An 11,130-nucleotide genomic window follows, 5' to 3' on the forward strand; every position below is an offset into this window, starting at 1 on the left:
TCCTGAGGAAGATAAAAGAAGCAGGGACATGCTCTGTTACTCCTCGCGTGTAGAAGCCGGGCTTGGAAACAATATACTGACATTTCTGCCATGCAGATAACTCCAACAAGCTAATATGCTGAATCAGCTAGTATCATTTAGGAACTTTCTGGGCCTCCTAATTGACAACTACTGAGTGCATCTTAATGGTCTTCTCTTTGCAAGCCAGTTTTAATGAAAATAAAATAAAATTACATGGAAGAGAAAGGAGATCAAAGGCAAAGAAGAAAACAGGGCAAAAAAAGTTCAAGTATCAAGATTATTTCATCAAAGTTACAAATAGCAAGTGGAATTACTCTAGTACTAGTTAGATAATGAAAGAAACCTATGACCACTATCCTGTGTTTAGACATTTCACCAGAAATACAGACAGAGTACTTGCAATATTAGATGTTTACCAGTGTTTTCTGACAGTCTCGATTAATAGATTCTTATCATGAGATTCTGTCTTAATGATCACGACCATCCTTTTGGCCCTGATGTGAACACCATAGATTAGGTAACCAAGCTCTCTGACTGAGTAATTAGTAATTCTCAGCACACGTATAAGAAGGGGGCTGGTTAACGATTTTATTTGCAATTTACATCCACTATTGCTACAATTTCAAATTGATAATCTGTTTAAGTCCGAAAGGAAAACAAATACTCTGTCAAGCATGTTCTGCTCTAGACTCCAAGGATATTTTGTGCCTCAACCCATAACAAACACCAATATCATTAAACACTCTGTTAAAGGTTATCAGTATGCATTTTAAGGAAAGTTCCCAGCACAGCAGAAAAGGTAAGGGAACAATCCAATTTTCTGGAGATTTTTAACTTGTTAATACTTTTCTTTGAGTAATTTCAACTATTAATTGTATTCACAACATAAGGGGTTTGGGGGGTCTTAATGAAAGATGAGTTGATGGATTTACTTTATTTTTTTTAAAGATTTTATTTATTTATATGACACAGAGAGAGAGCACAAGCAGGGGGAATAGCAGGCAGACAGGGAGGGAGAAGCAGGCTCCCCGCTGAGCAAGGGGGCTGATGCAGGACTCCATCCCAGGACCCTGGGATCACAACCTGAGCTGAAGGCAGACGCTTAACAGACTGAGCCACCCAGGGGTCCCGATGGATTTACTTTAATGATAGCCTGCATTCTATCAAGAAAACAAATATAAGAAGTAATATTGGTAACATTATTAATTTATAATTTATGTTCCACCTACTTTTTTTAAAGATTTTATTTATTTATTTGAGAGATAGAGATTGAGAGAACGAGTGGGAGGAGGTGGAGAGGAAGAAGTGGACTCCCCGCTGAGCAGGGATTCCCGATGCAGAACCCAATCCCAGGACCCTGGGATTATAACCTGAGCCAAAAGCAGACACTTAACCGACTGAGCCACCCAGGCACCTTGCCCCACCTACTTCTATTAATAATTTAAGTTGACTTCAAGAAGTAGGGTTAGTGGCAGTATCTATAAGAGCAAAATATATTGTCAGAAGTCCACAGAAGATGACTAAGGATATGGATACCTGAGAAAAGCTAATAATTTGACATGCCTTGAAAGTGGTTTCTTTAAATAATCAGAAGGCAGTTCACCATCTGTGAGATAATAGAAATGTGTGTAGGGGGGTGGCGCCTGGGTGGCACAGCGGTTGAGCATCTGCCTTTGGCTCAGGGCGTGATCCCGGCATCATGGGATCGAGCCCCACATCAGGCTCCTCCACTATGAGCCTGCTTCTTCCTCTCCCACTCCGCCTGCTTGTGTTTCCCTCTCTCGCTGGCTGTCTCTCTCTCTGTCAAATAAATAAATAAAATCTTAAAAAAAAAAAAAAAAAGAAATGTGTGTGTGTGTGTGTGTGTGTGTGTGTGTGTGTGTGTTTTCCAGGTTCCTGCCACAGAACTCCTTAGACCCTTGTAAATTTCCAAGTGATAAGAGCAATAAGATCATCTCTTGTTTTAATGAGGTGACTCTGGTTGGGCTCCTGGATGGCTCCTGTATGGGGGCAGGTCCCCAGAAAGACCAAGCCATGATTATAAGCTTGAAATTTTCAGCTCTACCTCCCCAAACCCCCATTTTCTCAGAGAAGGGAGAGGGGCTGGACATGGAGTTCATAATCTCAATATTAGGGAGTTTGGAGGGTTTCCAGGTTGCTGAACACAGCCACACTGGGAGGGAGATATACCCCAAACTACACAAGGACAGAAGTTCCTGCACTCAGGGCCCATGCAGATCTCACCCTGTGTATCTCTTCACCTGGCTCTCCATCTCTATCCTTTATCATATCTTTTAAAAACCTAGCAAATATAAATAACTGTGTTTTTCTGAATTCTATGAGGAGCTCTAGCAAATTAATCAAACCCAATTCAGCGGTCATGGGAACCTTTCAATGGGGTAGAGGTCCAGGTGAGAACCCAGACTTTTGATTAGTATCTGAAGTTGGGAGGGCAGTCTTGAGGGACTGAGCTCTTAACTTGTGAGATTTGATGCTGTCTCCATGTAGATAGTGTCAGAATTGAGTTAAATTGTAGGACACCCAACTGCTGTTGCAGAAAATTGCTTGGCAGTGGAATCCGCACCCTCACCCCACCCGCCACATACACACACATTTGGTGATGAGAAGTATCAGAAGTGTTGAGAGTATGGCAGCTGTGTTAGGGTAAAGAACAGGCACAAGAGGAAGACTGCAGGTTGTTTTCTTAACACACCATCTATTGTTGACAATCCTCTTTGGTTATCTCACTTCCCTCAAACCCCTGCCACCTTATTCCTTACAAATATATATTCTTTCACCTGACTCACCATAAGTTGAATTATTGTTAACATTATTTTTTTAAAATATATTTATTTATTCTAAAGACAGACTGTGCACACAAGCAGGGAGAGGGGCAGAAGGAGAGGGAGAGAATCTCAAGCAGACTCCTATTCTCTGCTGAGTGCAGAGCCTGATGCGGGGCTTGATCTCACCACCCTGAGATCAGGACCTGAGCAGAAATCCAGAGTTGGCTTCTTACCCAACTGAGCCATCCAGGCATCCCAGTTAACATTACTTTTGTACCCAAGTGATACTTTGGCATCATTTAGATTGTCTCCCTGGCAATTGGCCAGTACCAACTTCTTTAATACAGATCTGAGGTCCGAACTACAAGACTGGCCACCCATAGAGAGAGCCTTAGTCCCCAAAAGGAATGCTGGGCAAAATCTTTACTAGTGACTTTACTCTTCAGTGAATTATTGACCCAGGCTCTCCAACATTTACATATATGTTATGGGTAAACTTCTTTGTCCTATCTAGTACTCCATTACTTTTTAAAATTTTCTCTTCTTTTCTTTTTTGCCTTGAATGACCATTAGCCAGTTGTTAATAATTCCTATGGGTTGTATCCAGAAAGGTCTCCAAGAAGGAGCAGATCCTGAGATGAGAAGAGATGCCGCAGAGCTACATTTATGTGAGGACACCTCCATGCCCCTTAAGACAAACACTCAGGAGCAGCATGAGTCTACTGAGACGTGTGGGGAAAGGAGAAGATAGAAGCATTTCTTTCCCACAGAGCATCAGGCTAGGCAGCAGGGAAGGTAGTGGGCCAAGAAAGATATCCAAGGGCAACATAATCTTTTGTATCATCTTTAGGGTGGGTGCATTTTTCAAAGCTGCTTTTAGCCTGAATAAAAAAATAAAAATAGAAAGACATTCAACTCAGACATTCTCACAAAGCAAAATACATTTGAAGAAGGATACTTATTAAAAAAGAGATTATACATGGTGATGGATAGGAAGACATTGCCCAAGGAAAAACCAAAACAACAAAAACAAATCCACAAAGAAAGGAGCACTGAAGAAACATGCATTTTAAAATGCCAGTAGGGAAAAATAATTGGTATAATGTGCAAAGGTGAGGAAGAATAAATGTGACTGAACTTGTCTAGAAAAATGAAAAAGTTATTAAAATAATACGTATATTAAAATTTAAATTAGGTAGAGAAATTAAATAAAGACATTGAAATTAACCCCATACTAGTAGAATGAATGATGTTTTACTTTGATTTTTTCCAAAAGCACACCCTGAGACAAGGATTCAGGGCCAGTGGTTCATTGGAGGGCTAAAGGGAAACCCACAGGAGAATGGGGAGGTGAAATAAGGAAGAGAAAAAAACCCAGTGATTGTCTCTATTACCCGGCCAGCCAGGACTCAAGTAACTGAAGCTCAGGCCTCATAATGACATCTGGGAGGGAAGATAAAACACATAACCTCAGAGCTAATCTCTCCAAGAAGCAGGGGAGGAAGGGTAATTGTGTATCAATGCTAGTCAGTCATTGGAATCTAGTCCTCATTAGAGCACTGCTCCTGGGGTCATGCATTCCTCTGCAAATACTGCACGCCAGACAAGAACAGCATTGACTGCAGATGCACGAGAGAGTCCTCAGCAAAGCAATGTTGCCCTCCCAAGTGGTAAGAGCACAATATCGAGACACTAAAGGCATCTTCTACAAAGGCCTGATGGGGCCTAATCAACACATAGAAAAAAGTCTATGAAATGCTGGAATAGTATTAATATATTAAATGCTGGAATTTGTATTATTAAATGTGCTAAATGCTGGAATTTGAATCTATAAAATGGAAAGATTAATTAGCCACACCCCCACCAGGAGTGTTACTACTCTAAGCCACTGAAAACACGTTCTTTATTTTTAAAACATATCTTTAATATTCAGTGAGATAAAAATAAATGCCTCATCAGAAAACATACAACATGTTTCATGCCCTATGGTAAAGGAAAGGAGGACTTGAATAGGTTGAGACAAGAGACTCTTTAATTCAAATTTCCCCATCACAACTGGGGAAGGAAAATGCATATAGGGAAACTAGCCCCTTATTCCTCAGGCCTTGGGCAGATAAATGCATGTAAAACTGAAGCAGGGCCTAATGTTCACACCTGCGGGATCAGAAATCCTTAAATGCTACCATAAATGTCTCTCCTGGAAGCCCCAGTGGAAAGCCCCAGTGGGGGAATGGCCCAGAGCAGAAGCGTTGCACTGCATGATCAGAGACAAGACTGTGTGGAAGACAGTGACCCACACCCCCGCGCGACATCTGTTCTCAGCCTAAAAACAGAACTGTACCTACCACTTCAGTCCATCTGGTACCTGCGACAGGCTTTAATTCATTTCAAAATGAGATGCACCGACTCACATTATGGAAACAATTAGAAAAGTAATTAGAGAAAAACAAATTTGTTCAATATGATTACGTATTTCTGGAAGAGATTTTTGGAGGCTAATACATGTAAATATATCAAAGTAAAGGATCAGATGATGTGTTCAGTGAAATTATTTAACTTAAAGGAAAATCTTATGTAGAATATATGATGGGATCTGACATTTTGCCAAAAACATTCACTGTATTTCATAATAATAACAACCTCAAAATCATTGTAGGTATAGGAACTTTTGCATGTATTTCAGCAATCTAAGGATTACTTTGCTTGTTTTCTTTGTTTACTTGTTTGTTCAAGAAGCTACACCTTTTAGAAAATCCATTGTTAGGCACTACCACAACAGAGTTATCCATGCCGTTCTGAAACCAGATAAAATCTAAGTGTCCTCAAAATCGATTGGTCACCACATGTATTACCCATTACCTATGGCCACTTATCTAATTGCCCCAAACTTTTGGTGGTTTACAACAATAGTAATCAGTTACTATCTCTCATGATTTCTCTGGATCAGATGGGAAGTTAGGGAAAACCTGATGCCTGGGGCTGAAAGACTCAAAGTCTTGGGAGTGGAATCATCTAAATGTTTTTATTCACTCACTTGTCTGATAGTGGCTATTGGCTCTCAACTGGAGGCCAGTTTGGTGCCATCAGCCAGAACACCTACATGTGGACTCTCCATGTGGCCTCGGCTGTTTCACAACATAGTAGCAAGTGTCTCAAGAAGGAGGCCAAGCCATATGGGAGCTGTGTTGCCTTTTAGGATACGGCCTCAGAAGTCAGCAGCGTCATTTCTACTTCATTCTATTCGTTGAGGAAGTTAGAAGGGCTTGCCTCATTTCAAAAGAGAGAACATAGACTCTACCTCTGAGTAAAGGAGCATTTGGGCCCCATTGAAAAAAATAGGATGTGGGATGGGCTATTTGATGTAGCCATTTTTGGAAAATGGAATTTGCCACCCCACAACATATGGTCCATTGATCCTATCTATACCAGAAGAATCTTTTCCCCCATAGCCAGACTCTGTCTAGAATCTATCTTTTATAAAGACTAGTTATTATATTGAATACGTTGGGAAGACTTTGAAGGATTTTCATTGGAATTCATTCCTTCTAAATATTTGAGGGCAAAAGAAAGCAAAGAAACAAAGCAAGTAGAAGGTAGTAATTTTAATTAAATTATGTATTCTATCACATTTACCTCTCCAGATTATTATAGTTTCCAATAACATCTCATCATCCCTTCAAAATTATTGTAGAATCCAAACAACTGTGGGTTACTGTGTTTCATATATGTTTTATGGAAACTATAAAGGAAACAGCATAGAGAATCATAGCAGAAATCTTTAAAAAGCAAAATTTCATTCTGTGAATTTCTATTAATGAGTAAATTCTTTCTCCTAAGGGAATAGCCAGTCTACCTATACCTCTCTGGTATGATTTATGGCCCATTATAGCAATTCGATCTTGTTTTCTTTCCTTTGCTTGATTCCCTTTTCTGCAAAAGCAAGTTTTAAGGTATTTTACAGTTAGACGCCAGCCACGTTTTTGATTCTTCAATGAATTTAATGGTGTTGGATCATATCTGATATAGGTCTAGAAAACTCAAAAGTTAAAATTTCGTTTATGATTCCCATTGATTGTAGATGATACTAAATATGGTTGTTTTATTTTTAATATTTTCTTATTTGATATTTCAAAATAATAAATCTCCCTCAAATATAATCAATTTTAATGGAAGATAGTTGCATCTTAAAGACAATAAAATGTTAAATATTGAAGAGTGAGTTTCATTAACAATATAATAGTTTTAAGCTACTAGAAACAAGGCAGTTGTTAATATTCATGTCAAAAGGAAATAGTTAACCGAATTATTAATAGATAAGAATATAAAGAACAATTTAGTCAGTACGTTCATTAAAAATTAACTACATCTAAATGGAATACAAATAAATTGTATTTGTGACAGACCCAAAAGCAATGTAACAGACTCAGAGAATATGTGCTGTATAGAAAATTTGCTGATTTTTCACACCTAATCCCATTTCTGAAACTACATTCTGACTATTCCCAATTGCTTCTGATTCTCTAGGCTGATTGTCCCCAGTTTCGTCATTCTCCATACTTCACCCTCATTCCTTGAATCAAAATTGCTTTGGATGTTTCATATTCCTTCTTAAACCCTTCCTCACCCTTTGAAATTAAAACTGCTAGTACCACCCTAAAAGCCATTATTCTTGGTAATCATGAATGTCGCCAAGCCTGGATTTCTCTTCTTCATTTTCTCATTGCATAAAATTATCCAAACTTGCTCAAACCATTCTGTGATCCCCTAAAGGTGATTACTAAATGCTTCCTGTTTCATACTACTTGTCTTATTTCTGAATGAGTCTTAGATCATGGGCTTCTGTTATTCTGCCTAAATGTTTGGTTGCAGTAAGAGATCCCAACATTCAGAGTTCATAAGTCTAGGTGAGTGGTCTAACACGTCCCTGGCACCTTGATGGTGTTGAAGATACAGCGGTCTTCCAGCTTAGTGTTCTGCATCCTAAACTCCCAGCTTTGACCTTCAGGCCAAATGGGCTGTGAAGGCTCCCTCCTCCACAATCATATTCCAGCCACTGGCAAGAAGAAAGAGACTAGAGGAGAGCACTTTCTCTTTATAGATATGGCACAGAAATTGTGCCGCCACATCCACTAAGCGGTACGAGTCTATGGCTTGTTCTTGCAGCAAAGAAAGCTGTCATATAGCCACTCATATGAAGCTTCCACTAACAGAAGAGGAGGTCAGATAATGGGAAGCAATCAATGCTCTCTGCCAGAAATTTACAATCAGTTGGATTTGAGCCTTCATCCCAGCTCTGTACTTTGTTAGCTGCTAGGTGTCATGAAAGTCTAAAAGCTTAAGTATCCTGGTCTGATCTGACTTATTTCAAAGAAGTATTGAGAAGATTGCATGCAAAATGACTATAAAGGGTTTAACCTTGTATTGAGAATATAATATGTGCTCAATAAATGAGAGCTAGTAGAGACAGAAAAGCAGTAGTAACAGAGATATAATATGGAAGACTCTACGTGGGGTAGAAATTACGCTCCCTGGATACTTGCAGGCAGGAACTCTGGTTTGTTGGGAGGCTAGGATGGAGAGATAAAGGCAGGTAAGAAAGATCTTAATTATTTACCGTAAAGCGGAATATGCCAAGAACATAGAGAGCAAAGCAGATGAGTGAAATATTAGAAGCAAACTCAGGGTTGAAATATATCCCTCATTTTTTCATTGATTTTTGTTTCTTCTAGTCATTTGTAAATGGTCATAAGAGGTCAACATTTTTTCCACTTATATATATTAAATGCAACATTCTGCATTAATCATGATTTTTTTATACTGATTGAATATGGCAACTGCCAACCAAGTTCATCAAGCTCAAACAAGAGTCAAAACTCAGACCAGTTACCCTCCTCCTCTCCTAGCTACTAACTTTTGTTGAAAATTGATCTAAACCATCACTAACAGGGATGTTAAAGAATATGTAAAGATATATAGAAACACATCATATATGCAGGGTTTGTGGCAAGTAGGGGTTTTCCCTAGAGTTCTTAGCATGAGGCCCAGGGAAAATTCTAGGTAAAAGGGTAAAAGCCAAGCAGTCATGACTCTCCTCACCCCTTCAGCAGAACAATTCTGTTTTAATATATTGAGGTCCTCTTCTTTTTTGTTTTGAGTTAAAAAATTCTCCTTTTAAATTATTCTCCTTTTAAAAAATAATATGAAATTTTATCTGTCACAAAATTCAGATTTTAAGTGCTAAATGGACTTGCATCAATTATTTCTTAGATCTTTATTTGTAAATTATTTGTTGGCATTAGCTACAAAGTGTATTTCCTTCTACCAGAAAATTTTCCAACCGCTATTCACTCATTTCTCCCCAAATTATACACTTCCTCCTTTGTTAGAAATTACACAACACTTGATATGTAAAAATCTCAATACATTTTGCTGAACAATTAAATTCAAGAACGAATGAACATTAAATTTCGCTGACCAAGCAAACCAGTATCAGAAGAATCTCATTAAGGATCATGCCATCACTAAAATGATTTAGCATTATGTAGTAGAAAGAACTCTGTGTTTGAAGTTAAACATAAAAAAAGTCTTGGTTAAATCTCTCATTTCTAAAATTCATGAGTTCTGCCAGTAAAGACAAATTCTTGACAAATTTTTAACAAAACTGAGCCTCACTGTCTTTTCTGTAAAATGGAAATCACATTGCCTATAAAAACCCAAGTGAGATAATATACATAAGAACACTTAGTAAGTTGTAAATTGCGAAGCAAAATTAAGACACTGTTATGAAATCCAAACTGGAATCAATTTCTATTGGGTTTGCACAGATCTTATGCTGATGCAATACAGTGAAATGAGTTTTCCTTTACAAAAAGCCCATGTGTAGTGCTCAGTGCTGGGACAAGATTGTGGTAATATTTCCAACCTAAATACAATTTTTAATTTCCACACAGATTCTTATTGTGAGAAATTGGTGCTTATACAATTAGACAATGAGTATTGACCTAATACAACCAACTGAAGAATGGGAGGAATTATCTGACACTTGAAGTCATTGTTTCACATTTCTGAAGTTCCCAGTGGGCTCTAAACATGAGATGCTAGTCCTTCTCTGCCTTCCCCATTGTTCTTTTCCATAATGAGTTCCTTTGGTTATCAGCATGGAGTATATGAAATTCTTTGGGGTAAAGTTGGTCTTTATAGCAAATTTTTATTTATCCAGTTCAGTTCTAAGCAAAATTTATTTTTTAAAAAAATTGTATTTATTTGAGAGAGAGAGCATGAGTGGGTGGAGAGGCCAAGGGAGAGGGAAAACCAGATTCCCTGCTGAGCAAGGAGCCTGAGGTGGGGCTCCATCCCAGGACCCTGAGATCATGACCTGAGCTGAAGTCAGATTCGTAACTGACTGAGCCACCCAGGAGCCCCTAAGCAAAAATTTTTATTGTTAAATGAAATCTATCGGGTCAAAAAAAAAATCTCTACTGTTAAGATCTCTATTATGTTTTGTTTTGCTTATGGGATGTGATAAAACACTTTAATTCTTTCCTAACACATTCCTACTATAGCCTGTTTCTCTTCATGATCGTAATGAGAGTCCCCGTGACTTTGGGATCAAATGGATATGCTGATTCTATCAAGTACCAGTTTTGGAATCTTGAGCATGTTGGTTACATTGCAAACTTACGTTTGCTCATCTGTGAAATGATCACCATCCCTATGCCATGATATCTTAGTAAAGATTAAGCAAAATATTTAGTAGATCAAAAATGATCAGTATAAAGTAGCATTTACAATTATACTCTGTAAATAGAGGAACAAAGCCAAAGTAAAAACTACGTGATAACAAAACTGTGGCATTACAGTAAAAAGTGGTAAATCCCCAAAACATGGTTTTATTTTACAACTCTTTCAGATAACACCAGACCGGAAGGGAATTGAATCGATTATCTTTGTCCTAATATAAATGCTCTTGCTCAAGGTATATTACTTTATCCCCAGAGAAACCTTCTATTATCCATAAAATGGGTATCATAGGTCATCATTGTACTTATTCATACCTTAGTCTAGCCTCATTTGGGCAAAGCATTTGTATTGAGTTTCTCTTCTTTGTGCCAAAGGTAATATCTGCCTATTTATAAATCATTTTATGACTATTAAAAATTATGATACATAAACACAATAATTATAAATGTTTAAGCACAATTACAAAGGGATAAATATAACTAGTTAATCTAAATTGGTTCATCTAAAGTATCAGATTAATTCCCACTTTTGTAAACTCAGAAGAATAGCACAGCCATAACATATCTCATCTATCTCTATCAAC

This window comes from Ailuropoda melanoleuca, chromosome 11, assembly GCF_002007445.2.
Source record: "Ailuropoda melanoleuca isolate Jingjing chromosome 11, ASM200744v2, whole genome shotgun sequence".
NCBI classification, from domain to species: Eukaryota; Metazoa; Chordata; class Mammalia; order Carnivora; family Ursidae; genus Ailuropoda; species Ailuropoda melanoleuca.